The sequence below is a fragment of the Triticum aestivum genome, chromosome 3B (genome assembly GCF_018294505.1).
Source record: "Triticum aestivum cultivar Chinese Spring chromosome 3B, IWGSC CS RefSeq v2.1, whole genome shotgun sequence".
Lineage (NCBI taxonomy): Eukaryota > Viridiplantae > Streptophyta > Magnoliopsida > Poales > Poaceae > Triticum > Triticum aestivum.
In genome coordinates, this window is record NC_057801.1 from 5610586 (window position 1) to 5634570 (window position 23985).

The 23985-nt window shown below is 43.9% G+C and overlaps 1 long non-coding RNA gene across 1 annotated transcript; it reads right to left on the minus strand.

Annotated features, from left to right (window-relative positions):
* Positions 1-2090: 2090 nt before the first annotated feature.
* Positions 2091-5838, minus strand: LOC123064254 (uncharacterized). The gene is made up of 3 exons (XR_006430651.1): positions 5566-5838; positions 2631-2753; positions 2091-2139 (listed from the first exon to the last, which is right to left on the minus strand). It is a non-coding gene; the product is annotated as an uncharacterized lncRNA (long non-coding RNA).
* Between the last annotated feature and the right edge of the window lie 18147 nt (positions 5839-23985).

Below are 23985 nucleotides of genomic sequence, written 5' to 3' on the forward strand. Positions count from 1 at the left end.
TCATATATAAGTAAATAGTCATATGAAAATTATTTAAATTATTAATATAGGCCATGGAAAATTGTCCAACAAAAGTAAAAAAATATGCAAACAAACCTTCTTCAACCAAGTATATTTGTTTTTTCTCTCAATTTTATTGTGATACCCTTAGTATATGAAAGGTAATTATAAAATATATTTATTTTTATGAACCATATTTTATTTATATATATATATATATATATATACATTTTTGTTTCTGTGAGGTATGTATACTTTTAATATCTATTTTTTGTCATAAATTCCCACACATGCGAGTTTAGAATTTCTATCGTTGAGCAAAATTTTCACACAAGGCCCAAATTAGATATCCCCTAAAAAATAACTATAAAAGAAATTACCTTATCCACAGTATATACTTTTTGAGGGATTACAATATACCTGGACAAATTGGCCGGGCCCGGCCCGGCCAGGATTACACGGGCCAGGCACGACACTTCCCAGCCAGGCACGCGTGCTGGCCTCCCCGGCCCAGGCACGGCAAAGCTGCCTCACGGGCCGGCTCGACGGCCCACCTGGCACTCTGGCCTCTGGGCTCACTGGCCACCCCTCGCCTTTTCCCCTTCCCCCACCGCATCCCAACCCTAACCCCACTCACTCACCACTCTCCCCTCCACTCACTCACTTCCTCTCGCACTTTACCCTCCCCCGCCGCATCGCCGCGTGCCTCGACGAGCCGGCCCGCGTGACTCCGCCCGCCAACCGCCGATCTGTCACATGTCGCGGCAGATATTGGGGCTCACTCACCGGTCCTCTCCACTCACCCACCACCTCTCGCCCTCTCCCCTCCCCCCACCGCATCGCCGCGCGAGTCGCCGAGCCCGCATCTGCGCGACTCCGCCCGCCGACCACCGCATCAGTCCCATGCCGCGGCCGGTCTTATGGCTCATTCACCTCTCTTCTCCACTCTCTCCAACATCTCGGCCATCTCCCCTCCCCCCGCTGCATCGCCGCGTGCGTCAACCGTGCGACTCTGCCCACCGACCAACGCATCGGTGCGGCTAGGGGCTCCGATGAGCTGTGTGCGGCGCGACCAACGAGGACGGGCGCAGCGAGCTTACTGAAACGGGCGTCGGTGCTCGGTCTGGTCCCGTTCCCCTCGCATCCGCGGCGGTGTTCGTCTCCGGCGAGGTGGTAGGTGGATCCGAAGCGCGGAGGGGGGAATCGCTGGGAGGTGGAGGAAGGACGAAAAAAAACCATGATAGGTGGGACAAAAATTAACCGTAGAACGGAAACTACCAACTGAGACATTAGGAGTAGAGATAAACTCTATAAAAATCAATGAAAAAATTAGCGCGTTATAACAACATAGGAGCAGCCTTAAAATACGCTATTAGCATGCTATATCGCACTATGGCATTCTATTAGAGAGGCAGTGTACATTGATTTATGTAGGTAGACAATTCTATAGTGTGCTATTAGCGGTGCTTTTTTCAGTGAAAAATACATTACAAATATATTAGTAGTAGACTCAAGGAAGCATCAATACATTTGTCAACATGCATTCCCTTGAATGGTAGCTTAACAACCCATCACAAAATGGTAGTTACGGAAGATGTATGCAAGAGGAGACGACAACATGTAATCAATTTAAAACACAAGTATAAGAATTATACTCTGCTTTAGTGCAAGCCATTCAAAAAGCATACTTGATTCAAGTTTGGATATGAGAACACCGTGACAAAAAGCATGCGTCGATGCCTCACCGTGCACCTCTCCTAGTCTCCCTTTCCTCCGTACATTTTTCGCATCCTCAATTCCTCCTAGCGTTCCTTCAAACAAGAAAATGAGAAGATATTTTTTTCAAGGGGCATCAACACAGAACCATGACCTTCGCATCTTCTTGAAGACTATTGGCGAGTGAACCTTCATGCGGAGCCATGTTTTCCATTTACAGCGTCCTCCGCCCTGGCCTATATCACAGAAGTTCTTTTCCATCAACCTACAATGCCATATAACAAGATGATTTAAGAATGAACATGTAAGTATTCCTAGCATGAAAAGCATAGCAAATTCGAGTGCCAAAACATAACAGTGAAGTTGTACACTTTCATGCGGAGTTGAGATTCAATACAATGCCAGAGCTCTATCTTCAGCGAACTGGTAATATGAAAATATCGGTACCAAAAATATAATCGTGAAATGGTGAGTACGAACTTAACTTTGGATGTTCAGTGCCAATTATGATGCCCAACTCAGTTGATGTTACCACGGAGAATTATATAACAAGCATTGAGCGTTAAATAGCTTGAAACCTTATACTTAAGGTCACTTGTCTATCTGATTGTAAATGACAGGATGCAATATTACATTATCATTACTTAATTGAAGAATATAATTATATTTGCGATTGTTATTAAAGCAATCTTCATACACAAATTCTAGATCATCAGATTTCTCTTTGTATAGAAGGTCCTAAAATCAGTGAGCGCTAGAAACTTTAGGCAGAAAATTGTCGCGAGGGCATACAAATTGAAGTATAATTTGAAGAATCCACCCGGGAAACTACAACCAGGAACCATTTTATTTCGGCTTCAGTTCCTAATTTTTTTAATATTGACTATCTAGTGTGGAAAAGAGTGATTTATAACCTCTGTGTCCATATCGGTATGTCCCAGTTTCAGTCGTCATCATTTCAGTTACAGTTTCCTCTCGTGCAAGCCCCAAATCAGTAAGCTTCAGCTTCTTACGGTTTGTAGTAAGCAAAAAATTATCTGCCCACACAAAACTTTTATTAGGACATCGTAAAAGCATAAAAAGTGTGACAGAGCAGCTCTGACATAAAGGGAAAAAACAACTACTGGAAGAAGCTACAAGGTAAAGCAAGCAAAACAAAATGGTAAGACTGATAGGGATAAAGAAACAAATCATGAGTGAACCATGAACAGGTACTATAGCAAAGCAGATACCATGGATGTGAAATCAGGAAAATTTTAGATGATTAACGGACCAACTACTGAAAATCAAAGAAGCTGAACCAAAAAGAAGAAACTAAAAACAATACCTTCGCAAGTAGTCATTCATTTTTGAATGTTAGAAGGGAGAGAAAGATTGGTGGAATAGTTGTTGTATTGCTTGAGCCTCGTGGGCATATATATAGGAGTACAAAGACCAACTTGGAGTACAAGACAAGGCAGGACCGAATCCTAGTCTATCCTATACTTCCTAATTATCAATATACTCAACATCCCCCCGCAGTCACAACGATAGCGATGCAGACGGTGAGACTGGAGAAGAATCCGAAGGCAAGCCGACGAACACCCCCCACAGTCGTAACGGTCGACGCATCGCGGAGTCGTGGCTGGAGTGAAAACCGACGAGGTTGCTCAAGCAGGCGGTAGCCCTTTGTGCCGTTTGTCGATGTAGCCGAGAGCGTGTGTGGTGGAGCCGTGGTCGAGGTAGCCGTGCGAAGAATGCCGTGGTCGATGTCGAGTCGGGGTGGCCGGTGTCGAGGAAGTCGCCGTGGAGCCGCGGGCGCAAGGGGGCGCCGAGTTAGTCGTGGGCGCAGTGGTGTCGAAGTAGTGGTGCGCCAGGACGGAGATGATGTTGACGACGCGTCGCGCCGGGGTTGCCAACCCTGGGGACACATCGTAGACGAAGGCACGCGTCGGTGTTGCCAGCACCGGGCATGCGTAGACGGACGAAGACGAAGTTGACGAAGCGCCGCGCCAGGCTTGCCAGGCCCGGGGACACATCGTGGACGAAGGCACGCGACGGTGTTGCCAGTACCGGGCGTGCATAGACTAGGACCTGCACAAGCTGTACGCCATGTCGAAGAAGTCGGAGAGGCCAGCAGAGAAGGACTCGACGACGGTTGCGGCGCCAATCGGCACGGGGCCAATGTCGCCCGCGGTTGTCGGAGTAGATGAAGTGATCGGGGTAGATGACGGCGACGCTGGCGACGAGCTGGTGCTGGACGAAGACGAAGGGGGTGGACGGGCGGCGGCGGCGGCTACGAAGGTAGCGGCGGCGGCGGCCAAAGAAGAGCGGCAGCGGCGGCCTGAAGGCGGCGGCGGCGGCTAGGTTAGCAGTGCGGCGGCGGTGCTCGAAGTAGGCGAAGAACCCTGACAGCGTGACGAAGACCGGCGCGGACGGTGGTGTTCCCGCGCCAAGGGAGACGGCGCGGCGCATACCACGGGAGATCGAGTTGCGGTGACGGCGGAGTGGACCGCGGGCCGCGGCGCTACGATCCAAAGGGGCGACGCAGCGGCGGCAGGCGGATCGGGGCGATGGTGGGAAGACCTCGGGGCGGCAGCGGGGACCGCGGGCCGCGACGCTGCGGCCCGAAGGGGCGACGCAACGGCGGTTCGCGAGTCGGTGCAACCGCAGGGACGGCCTCGGGATGGCGGCGTGGACCACGGGCCGCGGCACTACGGCCCGAAGGGGCGACGCAGCGGTGACGCGGGTCGGTGCAACCGGGAGAAGAACCACGGGGCGGCGGCGCTGCGGCTACGGGGGTAGCGCAGCGGCAGCCCGTTGCTCGATAGACGGAGGGGCGCGCTGAACTCGGAGACGATCTTCACGGGACCTGCCAAGGTGCGCGTAACTGACGGGCCAGGTCGGTCGCGCGGCGTAGATGAGGCGGATCGCGGCGGCGAGCGGGTGATCAAGCCGATCGCGCGCGAGGTCGGGGACACCGCTCGGTGAAGGCGTGGTGGCGGCGGAGTCCGAGATGAAGTCGGCGGCGGCGGGCGGCAGGGCGGCTATGATTGGCCGCCGCATGGCGCGAGGCCGCCGGGTCGGGGTGATGCAGGAGTCCCGGTCGGAGCAGGCGGTGACGGCCGGCGTAGATCGACGGGCGGGCCGGCGCGCGAACGGCGGCGGTGAAGGGCCGCCGCATGACGCGAGGCCGCCGGGTCGGGGCGACCGGCGGGTAGGCCGCCGGGTCGGTGAAGACGTCGGTGTAGTCGATGCCGAAGTCGGAGTAGAGGCGCACGGGGTCGACGGCGGCGGTGGGCGACGCAAACCGGATCACAAAGACCGGAAAACCAAAAAGTAGACGCCGATCAAAGCGACCGGCGAGAGAGAAAACCCGGATCAAAGGATCGGGAAAAAGACTCTCTAGGGCAGCGGGCCAACATGGCCGGCGGACGAACCCTAGGTACGGGCGGCGCGGCCCCCGGCGGCGGTCATGGAGGCCGACCGCCCCGGGGGCGACGCGCGGGTGCGGAAGCGGCGGCGGCTAGGGTTTAGGATCGACTTGCGATAGATACCATGTTAGAAGGGAGAGAAAGATTGGTGGAATAGTTGTTGTATTGCTTGAGCCTCGTGGGCATATATATAGGAGTACAAAGACCAACTTGGAGTACAAGACAAGGCAGGACCGAATCCTAGTCTATCCTATACTTCTTAATTATCAATATACTCAACATTGAAACCAGATGCTATGACGATGAGGTGCAAAAGGTGAAACAAATAGTACCCACACAAATAAGAAAAGAGTGTTCTATTGAAGTGTCGTAAATAGTTAAAAGCAGATGCCTCTAACCCACTTGATTCTACAAGTAAATAAGCAACAGATCTTACTGTTGAATGCAATGGTTGGTATCCAAACGGGAAAAGGGTACATCGTCTTTAACCTGTTGACGCTATGACAGATTTAATCACCATTAGAAACAATCCTGATTAGAAATGCATTAGGATTTCTAATAAACCCCATGATACAGCAAATTGGTATTATGAACCAAAATGTTTAGAAATCATGTAATTCTACCGCAACAAATTTATTATGAATATTGAACATATTAAGGAGAAGTGTCTTGGCAAAAATAGAATAAAGCATTCAGGATAAGAATCTCACCTGCCAATGGAACCTAATACAATAAATATAGGTAAAGATGAATAAAAACTTCCCATGGCAGTGCTCCAAGTCATCATGATTTGCACACAGAGAGTCGGGCCCATTGCCTCCGCGTCTGCTCCCAGCTCCATCACGGACCGCCACCATATCCCGCGGCAACTCCAGCGGCGTCCCTTCCGATCGGGGGCGACCACATCAGCGCCCAGCACAAGCAGCGCACACACGGACGTCCCCGCCACGACGTGCAACAACATCAGGCCATCGGCGGCGGTGCGGGGCCTCCACATTGGCGTGCAGCTCGAGCAGCCCATGCACAACTCGGGCTAAATACCCATGCCTTGCCACTTGATGATAAATAAAGTATGGGTTCTTTAGTTAATATATTTAATCAAATACACCGAGTACAATATATGTTCAGTTTTATCACATCTCATATATACATTATTGATCTCATCAAACATTTTTGAATGTTAACATACATAAACAAAAGGTCATATCGTAACACCGAACATACATACATGAATGTTAGCACTGTCACTGTCCTAGGGGTAAAGAATCTGGGTTGTTTCGTAATGAGTCTCGCCACTTTCGTCTGTTCCTGTGGTTACTCTCATAATCATAGACAATCTATTTTTGGAATGATCGGGACGGTGTTGCAATTACGCATGTCAAGAGAAAGCTGATCAGATGCCATAAGCCCATAATCATGTACGAAGATGAGACTTAGAACGTGCCTTGCACTACAGTGAAAATTTTTACCTCTCATATTTGCAGACCCAATGGGTAATAAGTAATCCCATATGCACCCTTTTTCCAAGACACATCATGGTCGCCAGCACGCTTGCCTTCCTCACGCACACTTCTTAGTTTTGGCTCCACCACTGGCAATATTTAGTGAATACAAAAAACACTAACCTAAAATAGGTAGGCTTGATTCTTCACTGCAGAGAATAATTTGGAGGTATTAGCAAAGACATGTACCCCATAATTTTGCCTGACATAATGGTGTGAGCATTAGAAACATTGAAACAAGAGTCTGTCAATTCAGTAAACTCATAAGACCAAGCAGAATGACATTTCCAGGACGCAGTTTTGTTGTTGCCTTTCCTAGTCAAACTTCCAGGACGCCACAGGCTACTGTACATATAGAGATAGACATTAACCTGCACAACTCAATAGGTATACTCGACATGGCCCCGCACAACTCAATATGTGTGCTCTCAAAATAGAAAAGGAAAGTAAAGACATGTACATGGATTCATTCATGGAGTTGAATAGTCAAAGATAGATATAACTGAACCAAAAAAGAATCAGTAGCAAACCACGACTAATGCAGATCACCAAGTATGAACCAAAACATACCAAAAACCCATCACGAGAATAGTGCATAACTTGCTGGCTTCCCAATTCAACCCACTATGACCAAACTATCACTTGATTTCTGGATTCATTTAATTTGATGTTGAACAAATATGGCGGCAACGGAGACTTGACGACCCAGGGCGGTGTGACGATGGGCTTCCCGAGGTCCTGCTAATGCGTTCCTACGAGAAACAATGTAGGTATATGTAAATGTAACTACCCGCCCTCAGTCCACACAGATTGGAAAAGATGCATAATATTTGAATAAATGAATTAGAAACACTACCATATTAAAAGAACAAATGATAAATGTTGTTCAGCCTTTATGTGAATACCGCAATCGGAAGATGAAAACAAAAAATATTTAGAATTCTTGAGAGCTAACAAAATAGCACAAAAATGTAAACCTAGAATAAGCAAACATACTGGTTGTAATGAATAAGCAAACAATTACATGGGCAACCTTAATTTGGCACATACAAATACACATATTCTGGGAGCCAGGTCATATGATTATTAGCAAGATTTTGTAAAAACACTATCTGTGACTTCTGCATGACCAAGACGTCCGAACGTTTCAGTGGAGGCGGTAGTGAATAATCCTAGAAGATCTGGAAAAAAATTCAAGGCATGGTAGAGAGGGCCAAGAGAATTATAAAATGGGGAGGCTCGCCTTGGTGGCGGGAAGTCTCCGCAAAGCCCCACAGCCTGTGACTTCTCCTGCGATGTTATGCACTGCTCTAGGCATGTCACCGCCGTTGAGCATATCAACAATAGGGAGTTCTCCTATATGGCAGCTGTGATGATGCCCACCTGAAAGTGACATGTTGGGAGGCGATGATAAGTGTGGCGGCAAGGAATCCCTCGAAGAATGATTAGTGAACAATCAGACAACCCAACAGTCACCCAAAAAAGATACAATTCCATCTTTTAAGACGACATTTTATACTGAAAAGAGTATTTTGGCAATTTACTAAAATGCATATTTATATGCTTTTTGCGAGTATAGTTAGATGCTTTGAATGTTCTTTGACATCTGAAAGTATTTTCATTCCTATACCATACAAATCATAACATTTCATTAGGAGATTATAAATAGCAAGTTCTGCGACCACATTGGCAGGCTGGATATCATACATCTAGGTACTCCCTCCGTCCCAAAATTCTTGTCTTAGATCTGTCTAGATACGGATGTATCTAATACTAGAATGTGACTTGATACATCCGTATTTAGACAGATTTAAGACAAGAATTCTGGGACGGAGGGAGTATCATGAACTAATGATAAGTAGATCATACTACAAACCATGCTTGTTCATATAATACTCTGATCTTGTTCAGGGAGGTGTACTGACTATAGACATGAGATATTCACATGTACACCAGAAATTCGCTATCATAAATAAATCGCTTGGTCTACAAATAGAATCAGATAAAAGAGAAGCAAAAAGTTTCGCATGGTTAATAACATTTTGGTGAAAGAATAATAGAAAAAATTGCATATGTACGACAACTTCTGCATCACAAACCTAAGGCACCTCAGCAGACATGGACGATCACATCAGTGTGTGGCAGTAATGCACTAATCCCTACTATCGTACATTGCAAGAAATAAATCTTGTATTTGCACAAACAATTGATGTCATGAAGCACAAGAAATAAAGATTGAAGCTTCAAAAAATATCAATTGATTTAGATCACTAATTCAGTTGACTTAGGACAATTATACGGAACAATATTGACGAGACACAATTATCCATTCAATTAAATAATCAAGCAAATAGGCAAGGAAATACTCATATGCAAGCATTGGCTCCTTTCAACAGTTCATTCAACCTATCCACTTTTAAGTGCAAACTTGCCTGCCATTAGGCACAAGAATGGATCAGAAAATTTGTAGCTTCCCGTATACAATAGTCTGCCAATTAACCCATGTGAAAGCACCATAAAATCAATGGAGCGTGAGATTCAGAGCTAAAGTTAGTAAATCATCTTGGCACATAAGAAGAAAAAATAAAGTTCTAAACCAAATCAATAGATGGATGCAGGATATGCTACTATTAGGAGCAATACACAACTATCAAAGAAACATGACATCAACCAGGATAAGCCATACTTGCAAGATAGTATAACTGCAGATGGATAAAGTACAGGAAATATGCAAATCATGCATGGAGACTCGGTCGAGAGGTCATCAAACTGGAACCCACCTTTGACATCAGTGGCCATGCATAGCAAGACATTGCAGGTGGTGCAATCTGTGCCTTGCAACTAAGACGGCGACGCCTAGTGGCAGCAGTGCCCAACCTAGGAGGTGGCCTGTAGGGTTATGATTTGCTTCTGTTCCTTCCTTGGACCAGCATGGAACCAAACATTACCCATACTCCTTTTTACACTGCTAAAATAAAGAATCAAAGAAAATTCTCAACAACTTCACACAAATAAAAGGGCATATGTAATGAAACACGTCCAGTCAAAAAATTGTTCTCGCTGGAGAGCACACCAATATTAAATGAAAACTATCAATCTACTTTTAAGTTGTACCCGGACTAAGGTGCAGAACACAATCATTTGTCAACCTTTGTTGCCTACTTTGCTGCCCAATCTGGATACCCGCTTGACAAAAAAATAGAATCAGTTGTTACGGGCCGATTTTTTTGTGATTACATATATAATACTTAAAACTTGATGAATTTTTAACCCCTTCGACTGACATCGCCTTGTGACCCTTGTCGATGAATCCTCTTAGTTAAGATTCTTCTGTTTTATTGTGCTACACACATTGACTTACGGTGACTTGCGTTGTACTACCTCCTTCAAGAGGTACCACACGAAGTACGACAATAAGTACAAAGAATCTGTAATCCAAATATAAATATATGTCTTGTAAATAGGAATGATTAGTGGATAAAGCATATGCAAATCCTAAGACACTAATATATGCATGCTCCAACTAAAATACTCTATCAATGAGACACACGAGAAATACATCGACTGGAATAAAAAGCAAGCAATGTTTCTGGACAGGACCGACAATATTCCTCTACCTCCCCTTCAATTTTCAGATTCTGAATTAAGTTCTTGGGCGATGGAATTAGAAGCCATATATTCAAAAATCCTGAGCAATGAATCAAGCTGAATAATATGCATCTTATTTTACAAACTGAAGGCATATAGCAGCATACCCAAATTTGTAGCTAGCTGACCTTGCAGGTACTGAAAATTAAGTAGACAATGTTAGGAGACTCGAAAGAAGGGTTTAGCTAGCCTGTGATCCGTACATTATATGATCATGTGCAGGTTAGTATTTTACTATTTAAATCATTGGGGCTCTCCTCATCTTGTTTTGAAATAGCTCTGTTAAGACTTCTTCTGTCTATGTACATCATTGATGTATGTATGCAAAAACATATACAATAATGATTATGATGTACAATGTGACAATACAACAATCAACACTTTTTTCTTCTAACCTCTTCATAGTCTAAGGAAACAAGGTCAAATAAAGATACTTGTGTTGCACAATAAAATAAAATAATTTGGTAGAACCAGAAATCACATTTGCTTCAGTCAAATTAAAGAGTCATTGCACATAGACTATGAACTACATGGCATCTGAACTCACTGTTTCAATGCTCAAACTTTTGCTCTTTAAGCTTGATGGTTTTTATTACTTCTCTTGACAAATTGTCAAGTTATCCTATGGGGAAAGCATTTGCATCATTTAGTCAAATAAGTGGAGTAACAACATGTACTCTCTCTAGTAGTTTTTAAATAAGTGGAGTAACAACATGTACTCTCTCTGAACTATCATTTGGCTGTAGAACTTTAAAATCAAATCCAATTAATTGGAACTAAAGAAATACAGTAGCAAACAACTTATAGCTAACTATGACCTCTCCATTCAGCTTAAAAAAGAAGTGCCAAATAAGACTTGGATGCATCCACTAACATATCTAAGTAGGTACTATCAGCGCTCTATTAGAAAGAAAAGGAAGAAAAAAGCATGTAGGTGGTGGTGGTGTTTCAAAAAATAGTTTGACCCGCCACAATAGAAGGCAATCCAGTTTATCCTCACCGAATTGACTCGCCTTTATTTCCTAGGATGTACTGTAGGACCTCTTTGAGATGAATAAAAAGTTTTACTAACCTAGAAAAAAAACATAACATTACAATAAGAGTGGATTAGAGAAATTAGCATGTTGTCCTTAATAATAACAGAAAAATAAAGGTTATGGAAACTAAATGTCAAATCTGGATAGCAATATATAGAACAGTCTCACTGTTATAGCACACCAATTTCTACAGTGAATCGTCTAAAAACACAATTTATGCACGGAGAAGTTCATATATAGTGAGTCATATAATGAAGATCTGTATATTTGTAGGTTGTAGCAACCAGTGGCAGTTCAACCAGCTTGTACAACCCATCAAAAGTATTAAGTATAAAAGCGATTCGACACGGCCGCAAAACTGCAACCTGATAAATTTTTCCAACGTTGGTTGCAAACGTTTGGACAGGTTCTAGTTTAGTAAAGCTTACCATGTCGTTAAGACTGCAAATGTGGTGCATACTGCTGTCATTCTCACCACACATTGATCGTTGGTTTGGTCCTGGGAGAACAAAGGAAGAACACTGAAGTTAGGCGGCCGCTTTCACCGATGACCGATCCACACATCGGACTCATAACTGTGTAAGATAAACAGCACAACAAAGTAGTGAAGGCATTAGCATTCAAATTCCGACCCAGCATCCGTGACCTCCCATCCATCTTAATCTTAGTACTTGATATAGACTTGCATTTATTTCAGATGTATGTTTGTGCCAAACAATTTAATATGGATGAAAAAATAAAGAGAAAAGAATGCTAGTTCTTTAGAAAGTAGAAAGAACTGATGGTTACTTCTAACCAAGGGAACTTAATTCTTAATATACAAGCAAGAATCAATACTGAAAGGACCATAATCAGAAGAAAAAAATAGGCCCGTAGTAACATCATTATTCACGTCAACCATAATCAGAAATAAATGTTTGTTTTTGTATGTGCAAGGACGGACTATGATGTTGCACCTACTTCAGGCTCTACATCAGGCCCTATCATGGCCAGGGCTGTTGGGGCCTTCTTCTTGGCCTTCGTGGCGCCTCCATTGATGACAAAAGGACAAGTCGACATGGCATATCTCGGCGAGCCACTTCTTCTCGTTGTTGGTTTCCCTATGGCCGTGATCTAGATCTGTGGGTACGAGATTTGGATCGAGGGAGGGAGAAGGGAGGGGAATTGGGGACTTACATAGGGGAGTCCGCATTGATGGGGATCTTCTCAAGGTCGATCGAGCCGCATGTTTTCGTCCAAGGTCACCATTTTCTTGGGGGCACGCGGCGCTGGTGGAGACCATTGCGGAGGGGAACCAAGCGGCATCGGTGGTGGCGATCCTGGAGACCGATTTCCCCTGCAGCTCACGAGATCGGGAGGGTGAGGGTGGGAGGCGAGAGAGAAGGAGAGGTGGGCACCCTGGACCTGGAGGCCTCGCTCGTTCCTGCCTGCGTGTGGGTCGTGGAGGGTTTTTTCGCTGGTTTTTCTTCAGAGGTTTATTTCCATTTGATTCAGTCGCTTGCGAGAGAACTACGTGAACGTGGTTTTGGTTGGGTTTTTTTTTGGAACTAGGAGGTGGGAGCAGGTACCAAAAAAACCATGGTGGGTGGGAGGTGGGAGCAAGTAACAAAGAAGTACAAAAAAGACCATATTAGGTGGGACGAAAATAAAACCCGGAACATGGACTACCAACTGAGACATTAGGAGTAGAGATCCATGCATTCGTTGGATAAGCTTGGCACTAGGTACACCATATTTGGGACTCACGTGCGACTGAGTAGCGGGTCCATTAAGAGTTATGGCTTTGAATAATTGCTCTAATTAATTAAGGAAGAAACAACCTTGCTACTTATCCATCTGTTAGTCACAACGGCCAGTCCTTAAGGCTGGCCACAGTGGGGGTAACATAAGTAGTATCATGCACTTGGAACTCGCAAACATGCTTATGTTGCAGGCAATTAAAGAAGAGAGAGATGGTTATAGTAACATAGGTAAATACCGTAACATAATAAATGTGATGCTACTATGTGTCATGCATGGCAATGAGACCACCTATGATAGTATGCACTATAGAGGTAGTAACATAGACTAGTAACATATGCATGTTACTAGTCTAAGTTACTCTCCACTATGACCAGCCACACATAGTTAACGGCCATCTGTAGTGAATATCCATGCCACAGAATGCATGCCATAAAAATGATGCCAGACTAGAGCACATGAACCAAATAAGTAATATGAGACATGGAGTAAAGTCACTAGTAGAAAACAGGGCATTTGTCCCGGTTCGTAAGGGCCTTTAGTCCCGATTCTTGAACCGGGACTAATAGGTCGTTACTAATGCCTCCCCCCTTTAGTCCCGGTTCTTACACGAACCGGGATAGATGGGCATACACGTGGCCACTGCGGGCAGCCCAGGCAGGGGGGCCTTTGGTCCCGATTGGTGACGTAAACCGGGACCAAAAGGCATCCACGCATCAGAAGCCGGCTGCAGCTGAGGTTTTTTTTAAGTGGCTGGTTTAGGGGTTTTGGGGTTAATTTAGGTTGTTATTAGCTAGCTAATAGAGAGAAGTGTCCTCTCTTATCTTCGTGCTTGGTTTACCAACGCTACTGCTATGTTCATTTCACCCGCTGATATATAATAACTCTTCATGCTCGCATCATACATCATCATATATAATAACAAGTCCTACTAATCATGCATCATCATAAAACTTCTACTCGTTATTAATAACAAGTCATACGATCATCATACTCATAGTCATCGAACCCAACCCTACATAATTGTTCTTAGCACATCATCAGTATCAGGTAGACCTAAACACACTTAAGATAAAATAGCATAAAACAATATAGACCCTGACTCTCCATTATGAAGAATGGAGATCATCCTGTCTGCAATTCTTGCGCTTCGCTTCCTTTTGCGTCCAAGAAGCTCCTTACGACTGTTCATACATTTTTTCCATTCTTTGATTGTCATGTCTCCACTTCTTTTAGAAATCCGGTATGGACAGTTGAGATTCGTAGGACGACCTGGTTGTATGTTCAAAGCATCAAGGCGACCGTGCGTATACATCAGATGAGGCACACAATCATTCGGGATTATCTGTTAAAAAACATAGTAATAACTTCGTAGTTAGCAATGATGTACTAGTTTTAGAAATATGCAAAAAGATGCACGGATGTCGTAATAGTAAAAAATCTTATCAGGGTATCTCCATGGCAGTTACCGTAGTTCAACACGTGCACTAGTGACACGTATTGACCATAATGTTGAGGAGTTCGATTATAGACATTGTAATTCTCAAGATCAGTACAAAATGCGATCAGATGATTTTTCTCCTTATAAGTTAATTCGGAGCCATCGGTGTAGTGGGTTTTGTCTACCATCTTCCGCACATTTTTTGAAGAATAAAAATAGGTTGTCAATGGAAATAAGCTGCCAACTATTTTGAAATAAACAATATAAATTACTTAATAACTATGTTAAGCTCACATGGGGGAAGAATTGGAGGTGTATCCACAAGGACCCAAATGTCCATATTGTCTTGCTCAATTGTAGGATCACCAAGATCCATGGTGACAAGCATACCCTCATCAAAACCATACATCTTGTAAAGTGCTTCCCAATTTTTGCAACCAAAATGGGTTACACTCTCAGCATTGTACAACTTTACTTCAAAATCCACACCATGATGGGTCCTTAGGTGAATTTTTTTTGGTTTCCATACTTTCATGGTCTTCAAAACCCATCCTCTCCAAGACATAGCGTCTTGCATAGCATGGGATAAGCTAGTCGAATTGGAAAAGATGAAAAATACACGTTAAAATAGTTGATGTCGTGCTTAATTACGAAAAAAAACTATTGTCGTTGTTGCGTACCGTATGAACATCGAAGGTTTCCTCGAGCTTAATGCTGAAGCGCCAATCTTCGTCCAGCTCAAGGAACCTGTCGCACATACCTCGGTCGTCGTGGCACCAGTCGCACTCCCTCGGGTGGTTTTCATCGTCCGAGTACGACATTTCCGGCCTATGTTCATAATTCAAATATTAAACTTGTACAATTAAATATATGTACTAAAAAACCTAAATTAGATCATTATTATTAATCCAAAAGTTGTTCACATGTTTCCAAAAATGTTTGGATTTTAAAAAACTGTGTCACACTTACCAAAACATATTTGTGGAATTTCGTACACTATTTGCGTTTAAGGAAGTATTCGGCATTTCCAACTTGTTCACATTTTCTTTCAAGAAATGTTTCAATTTTTTTAAATGTTTAAATTTATGAACCCTCATGTTTGTTCTTATTGAGGTCGCACTATCTATTGTCATGAGCAGCCTGCAAGGTGAGTTGCTAGTTGTGGGCACTCAATGCGAGATTCCGAGTTCGAGTCCTGTCAAGTACTTTGTTCACTGTATTTTCTGTCGCACGGTAATTTTCTGTCGCTCATAGAACACAAGTGGCTTTGTGTAGTTTAAATAAATGTTGTTGTCATTACGAAAATATGAAGAAAAAATATTATCATTACAAAAATGAAAAACAAAGAAACAGAAAAAGAAAAAGAAATCTAAGCAGCTTGAGCGACTGCGCTAATAGGCCAGCCAGCTTTGTGCTAATGTACAGCCAGCCAGTCAACGATCCAAGGATTTGATTTGCCACATCAGTGAATACCAGCTAAACACCCTCAAGGTTCAAAATAGGCTGGGAACAGAAAGTTTGGTCTGCTGATTTTCCGAAATTACAAATTGAGGATTCAATTTAGGTTTCATCTACATGTTCAAGCTTTATTTTGGACTTTTTCGTGGATAAGATAGGATTAGTGTCAGAATCAGACATGTTATATCCTCATCGTCCTATATAATGTGACTTTACAAGTCATGACGACTAGATAATGGCATGCATGCAGGGCAGCTGGCGGCGTGTGCTGATGCTCGGGCGGCCAATGTTACAATTCCAAGGGGAGTAGAGCACAGAAAGATGAGTTCACCCAACCTCATTAACGAATCTCGCATCTTGCTGTAAATGTATGTTCTTTGATTGATGGACTGTGTGACTATGTGCGAACTGAGCGAGCTCAGATGTTTATCTTCCTTGTGGTGTAACTAACAACCAGGGTTCAAGACCTAAACTTGGCACTGGGGCTCACATTTTCCTTAAACTATTTCAGGCTTTCCCAGCGATGTGCTTTCAGTGGGAGGAGATATTTCCATCGACTATGAAGGCGTCTATGGCGACTTCGTCAATCTCAAGATCTTATACAAGCTTAGTATTTTGGAAGTGTTCATACGAGTAGGCAGGCCCGGTCCTGAGATTTTTGGGGCCCGGGGCGAAACAAAAACTCTAGGCCCCTTAGTATAACCATCATCATAACAACAATAATCAATATATGTGTGTGTACATGTGTATATACTCCATCCATCTATAAATATAAGTCATTTTAGAGATTTCAATAGGAACTACATACGGTAGTATATAGATGTATTTTAGAGTGTAGATTCACTCATTGTGCTTCATATGTAGTCCATATTGGAATGCCTAAAAGGACTTACATTTAGGAACAGAGGGAGTATATATTTATAATTTAAATCTATCCAAAACTAATGTTCATATTAAATAGTTTCTATACACAATTAGATTCAAAAATGAAGAATGCAATTTCTTCCTTTTGATACAATTTATTCCTTTTGATTCGAGTCCAAAAGGTGTGAGAATTTTGTAATTACCAAATAATAATAATATTTCCATTGCAATAATTTATTTAGTTTCTCAACATTAAGGGCATCCTTTAAGCTCGGCTATTTTTCTAGCATTTCGTATTGCCTGATTTGCGTTTAAGGTGAACAATGGAAAAACTATTGATCAAATATATGCAAAGGTAAATTACTCAATTAGCAAATAGCGAACAATAAGATGGGGAATAATAATATGATAACCTTGAATCAGTTGGGTCAGGAGCTCAGCATCGATGTGCAATATGTGAACTGGTAGCATGATGTGTGTGGGTGCTTTCGGTACTTGTAAGCTTGGGGGTGACACGATGTGGATGACACCTCTTGAAGATTGGAGAGAGTGTTTGCCGGTGAAACAATGAATCGCGATCACCGCGGGGGTCCGGACGAGACATGAGATTCAAGATCATGGTCTAGTCGAACCCAAGCTCGGTGTTGTACGATGTAGCATTGCTTCCTTGGGGATATGTGCCATGTTAGCATTCGAAATTCAGAGATTACGTTAATTACTTGTCATTAGCGGCTTGGGTTGGCACACGGTCCTAAGCTACTGTAGCATGGACCCAAGCCCCAGAATTCGAAATATTATTATCCTCTCCAACCTTGTCGGTACTGCTCATCTTGCATGTTGTTTTATAATATTTCCTTTATATCAAATTGCACGGTCTCTCTACATTGATATTTAACCTGCTGGCTATCTTTTAATGCTCAAATGGTTGATGATTTCCCTTTTTTTATGTATGCTAGGGATATTCATGTTGTCAACACATTAAAAAACTTTTTCCTATAAGCGTATCCAACACAAAGAAAAAAAAAGATAAAAAGATCTTCCCTAGTTAGGAAAAAGATTCATGGTACAGAAGATGCATCTCGGGAAAGAGCTTCCCTGGTTAGAAAACATACAGTTATCAGCTCAAAGATATTCATCAAAATTTCTTGCCTGAACCAGCAAGCAAGACATGCGAATTTACAATGGTGTGTGTTTTCTATACATGCTTTTTGCTATATTTGGTTCCAGACAACCCGAGTGTGGGGCCACTCTAGGGGTGCATAACGAGGCACGTTAAAAAGTTTGCCATGGTATCAATGTACTGGTAGTATTTTATTCCTTAATGAGTCTTCGCATGCACTAGATTTTGTAGAGCTGGGCATGTTTAGCAATTGTTGATGATTCCCGCCGTACTTTGTGAAGGGTAAGTGACACATATCCCAAGAAATGTTGTTTGAGATGGACGGTACCAAGTGTAGGTGCGATCGAACCATGATGCTGAGCAACATTTTTGGGGTCAGGACAGGATCGCCATCCTCGTGAAGATGTGAGGTCTCAGATTGGAATTAGGAAGCTGCATAAGAGACGAGGAACAACCCTGACGACGGAACGAGAGTGGCTGCGTGTGTGTGGGCTAACCCTAGCTGCGTGCATGGGCTAGCTTGCTGGTTGTGTGCTCATGGTGGGGGCCCTGCAACTTGGGGACCCGGCCAGCCGCCCCCTGCCCCCCCCCCCCCCACCCCCTCAGGGCCGGCTCTGTGAGTAGGGTGTCCGTGTGTACATTCATGTGGTTGAGTGCATGTGCGTGTATTTTTTTTGCATGGTAATACGTGTCTCATTCATATTATAAAGATTAAAGTACAAGTTACGTAAGGATCGACATGATAAAACTGAAAAAATAGCAGAACATCTCTGAGCTTGACACCAACACCCGTCACCTGTCTCCGGCACCACCATAGCAGCCACCGAAGAAAAGAATGACGGATCACCTCCTCACTCGAGCTCGACGCGGCTCCATCGCTGATATGCAGCTTAGCGGACCTCCAAGGTGGCTCACCAAAAGTGAAGCCATTGCCGTTGAACGAATCAGACCAGGGCAACAACCCGGACACGCCATCAAACTTTAGATCTGGCACCCCACCACGACTAAGACGCCGAAGGAGGAAACCATACCTGTCATCCACAAACCACGAACCCAGCACACGTTCCATCTTCCATATGCCGTCGATGCAGATCACAATCTACATCCGTTCTTGGACTACCTCCCAAGCTCCACAACGACGCTGGAGCAAAGCACCATGGCAACGGCGGAGCCCGGGGACACAGGTCCACCACGAGGATGCCACCGCCGCCACGCCATCCTTGCTTGATCAGGCTATTTCCAAATTCATCCCCAACCGTAGGACCGATGGCCTTGTCAGGGATGGATCCCCGCCGAAGCCAAGACGATGAACAGCCTAAAACCTAGACTACGAGAGAGTAAAACGATCCACATGCGTGGATCCGACGACCCCCCTCACCACCGACGATCGAAGTCGACGGCGTAAGGGAGCCGCCAGAGGACGGTGCTAGAAGATTGTCCTCCTGGCGGCGGCTAGGGTTCGAGCCGCCAGGACCAAGAGGAAAAGCTACATGTGCGTGTATATAAGCATCAACTTTTGTGTTGTGTTCAAAAAATACGTGACTATGTGCCTTGAATTATTCGAATAGAATTAAAATTAATAAGATTTTGATACAAAATACATTGTGAAAATATCTACTAAATTATGAGCCCACCTATTCAGGTTTATAGGAGTACATAAATTCCTCCCTCCGTTAGATGTTGGTTCTCCGGTGAACGTATCCGAGTTTATTATCAAGTTAAAGCATAAGATTTATTTTTGTCTCACGGATTTGTGAATGTGACATGCTACAATCAAACCATCTCTCATCACCAGTGAGCCTGTTTATCTGGTTCTATGCTAGTGATTTTCGTCGTTCTTTTGACAAAAAAAGTTTAATTGCCAATAGTCAACCCAAACAATAAAAGGAGATGGTTGTCTATTTTGCGGCCTCGGAATTTCCCGAGATATCGAAGTGAAATTCTGCAGGAAAACAAAATAATAAGAAAGACACTGGCATAGTATTTTGGCGGGATGCTTCGGGACATATCAGTGGGAAATTTTAGCGGGACATTTTCATTTTGTGCATAACTTTCTATTCTAAAAAAGTGTTAGAACGCACTTATACCACATATGCTACACAAAACATTACTAGTGGGCATGTATATGGAAATAATATAGTTCACGCCAGTTTTAAGTTCTTTGGTGTTTAATAACTATAAATGTTACTATTAGTTTAATATGAAATACATATATAGTATCCATATGTTGTCCACTTGTTACTGAACCCACTATAACTAATTCTTTAGAAGTTTATATAAATATGCTTACCTAATCATATACTAGAAACTACCATTCAAGTATTTATTCGATCATATGCTTTAGATATCTCAACCATGATAAAGAATAGATGAACACACACGCAAACAATAAAATATTCTCCATATAGTTTAGCAATTTTTCAGAAAATATCTCAAAGACGATTCTCTATTACAAAATACAGTTTAAAGCTGTCATAATGCAAGTGTGCTTAATGATACACATAAAAATCCATGCAAAAAAAACAATTGCGTAAAAATAGGAATAACTAATATTAAGGAATAAGTTTGCATCATCAAATATGAAAAAAATGAACTATAGTGATCAATATTTTTGCATAATAGAACTAAGTTATCCAAAAGTATAAAAAATTACTATAATTGTTTTACAATAACCAATTTCAAAATTAACTTCAACAATATAAAATAACAAACTTAAATTACCATATACACAGTACAAATTCTTGTCACATTCATGGGTGGATATCTGGCGAGCCCTCGGCCCTGTCGGGGCAACTTGATGCTATTTTGGTTTGATTTGACTTGAAACACGCGCACGTAGAGGCGGAGGGTATCGACTAAAATGAAATGCTTTTGCACGCCATCCCCCCAAGGATATTCCTCCGTCCAGCCGGTCACGTGCTAGGCAATCCTCCGCCCAAAAGTACACACCCAAAGCCCACACACTTTCTTCCGGTTTCCTTTTAACCGTCCCAAAACTCTACCACCCACCATTTCAAAATAAAGTAAACCTCTCTTTACTGTGGACAGGTAGAAGCCAGACCTACGTAGCTTGGCAGTGGTACCCCTTCATTTGATCGACCTCTCGGATTTGAACACTTTACTACAATATATTCAAATACGCCATTTTTCTTGGTTATCAAACCACTCAAATAAAAGAGGGAATATCTCTCACATCTCATGCTTCTCCTGGTGTTGTCGTCTAATATACAGCAGACGGACCGACAAAACAAGAAAAGCAGGAGCTCTGCAGTAATAAATAGGAGTACAAAGCTAAAGCTGACTTGCTTTTTCTATTGTTTTACTGGAGTTTCCCTTTCTATGCTCCTATATTTGAACTCCTATTTATTACTACCTTGGATCGATGCGTGAGTAAGAGGAGGGCGCTGGACAGCCCCCCGCGATGAGGTGCGACGCGGAGAGGCGGGGCAGATGAAGGGACGCCCTCATGCTCGATGTCCTCGATTTCCAGGAGGTGGACGCCGACGCGGGAGGCCAGGTATGCCTGGAGCGCCGCGGACTTGACCTGCTCCCGCGGCAACCGCTGCTGCATCCTAGCCTGCTCTGAGTACCTCTGGCTGGGGATGGCGCCATAGCCCAGCACAGCCTCAGTGGTCCTCTCGATGCACGCCTTGCGCAGGCCCATCGCCGCCTTGATGTCGAAGGCGCGCGCGACACAGAGGCGGCAGGTCTCGCGAAGGAGGCACCGGTCGGACACCACGTGATTACCGACGAAGGTGACGGCGGGATGAGCCATGAAGCGCCGGAGGCTGTTCGGGAGGAGACCGGCCTTGGCGACCATGAACACGAGGCAGCGATGGCCAACCCACAGCTAGACGGTGGCCGGCGGGAGGTGACGTCCCCCATTCCCGTGGCCGCGCAAAGGCCTGCTGAGGGCAAGGCTGGCCACGTGGCGGCCAGACTGGACCACATGATCGTTGAGGAGCTTGAGGTTGGTCCTCCGGATCCACCTCGTGCGTCACTCCCACTAGCGGTGACGACCGTGCTCAGCTCTTTCTCGCCCACGCGCACGGTGCAGCTCTGCCTTGCGGTCGTGGCACGCCAAAGGCTAGCTGTGATGGTGGCGCTACGACCATGATCCATGGCTGGCTAGCGTTGGACAGAAAGGGGAGAAGAGAGTGGGTCTGTTGTTTCTACGGGGTGGGATTTGGTGGCCTTTTATAGTTCTTGTAGGGAGGAGGGGTGGGTTTGGGTTTGGTCTACGGGAAGGAAGTGCTTTTGCATGCCTTCCCCCGAGGATATCCCTCCCTCCAGCTGGTCACGTGCACGGTGATCCTCCACCCAAAAGTACACACCCAAAGCCCACACACTTTCTTCTGGTTTCCTTTTGACCGTCCCAAAACTCTACCGCCCACCATTTTGAAACAAAGTAAACCTCTCTTTACTGTGGAAGGGTAGAAGCTAGACCTACGTAGCCTGGCAGTGCTACCCCTTGATTTTTGACCGACCTCTCGGATTTGAACAATTTGCTACAATATTTTCAAATCCACCATTTTCCTTAGTTATCAAAAATCACTCAAATAAAAGAGGGAATATCTCTTGCGTCTCACGCTTCTCCTGCTGGTGTCGTCTAATGTACAGCAAACAAACCGACGAAACAAGGAAAGCAGGAGCTCTGTAGTAATAAATAGGAGTACAAAGCTAAAGTTGACTTGCTTTTTCCACTGTTTTACCGGAGTTGCCCTTTCCGTGCTCCTATATTTGAACTCCTATTTATTACTACCTTGGATCGCTGTGGGAGTAAGAGGAGGGCGCTGGACAGCCCGCCCATGATGAGGCGCGATGCGGAGAGGAGGGGCAGATGACACTAGTAGAAAACAGGGCATTTGTCCCGGTACGTAAGGGCCTTTAGTCCCGGTTCATGAACCGGGACTAAAGGGTCGTTACTAATGCCTCCCCCCTTTAGTCCCGGTTCTAACACGAACCGGGACTAAAGGTCGCGGCCACGTGGAGCTCCACCTTCCCGGTTGGTAACACCAACCGGGACTAAAGAAATTTTATGATTGTTTTTTTTGAATTTTTTTTGATATTTTTTTATTTTCAAATTTCTGAATTATTTTAACCTCTAATCCCTAATCACCACCCCTCATCACTGCTCAATTTATCCTCTAATCTCTAATCACCCCTCATCATTCCAAATCATCTAACTTCCCGAACGGTCACCCATCCTCCCACTCCCCCAGCCAGAGCACGCTTAACTTCCGGGTTCTATTCTCCCTCGTTTCCAAGTCTGCACTTGTTGTTTTCCTGACAATACTAAGATGTCAATCCTATTAACCCTCAGCAATTTTGCTTGAGCATGAAGTGACACATTTCACTGTTTGAGTTTGAAACTATTGTTTTAAAAAACAATAATTATTTAGTAACACTAATATTTCTTGAATAATTAGTTTGACCATTGTTTGACCACACTTTGACCAGATTTGACCAAAATTCAAAATAACTAAAATAATTATTTAGTAACACTAATATTCTAGAATAATTAGTTTGACCATTGTTTGACCACGGTTTGAAATTTTTTCGATTTTTTCCACTCTAGATCTTAAAAGCCCCGTAACTTTTTTTCTGTTAGGTTTTTGAGGATTTTGAAAATGTTTAACGAGGTTCCCCCCATTAAATTTGGATGTAACTTTTCGAGTAGATGATTTTTCATATAAAAAACTTTTTCATCCGAGTTAGTATGCAAAAGTTATGCCCATTTTACTAAATTCTAGAGAGATATTGCAAATAAAGTCGAAATTCACATTTGCAAATTTTCCCAACAACTAGACCACATATCACATGGGAAACTTATTTTTTTATTTTTTTGACATTTTCATCATTTTCTTTTATTTTTTTTAAAACTGAAAAGGCGATCCACCGGGGGGTGGAGTTTGAAAATGGGACCTTTAGTACCGGTTCGTGCCATGAACCGGTACTAATGCCTCAAACCCCATTAGTACTGGTTGGTGGCTCAAACCGGGACTAAAGGTCTAACCTTTAGTACCGGTTGGTGCCACGAACCGGT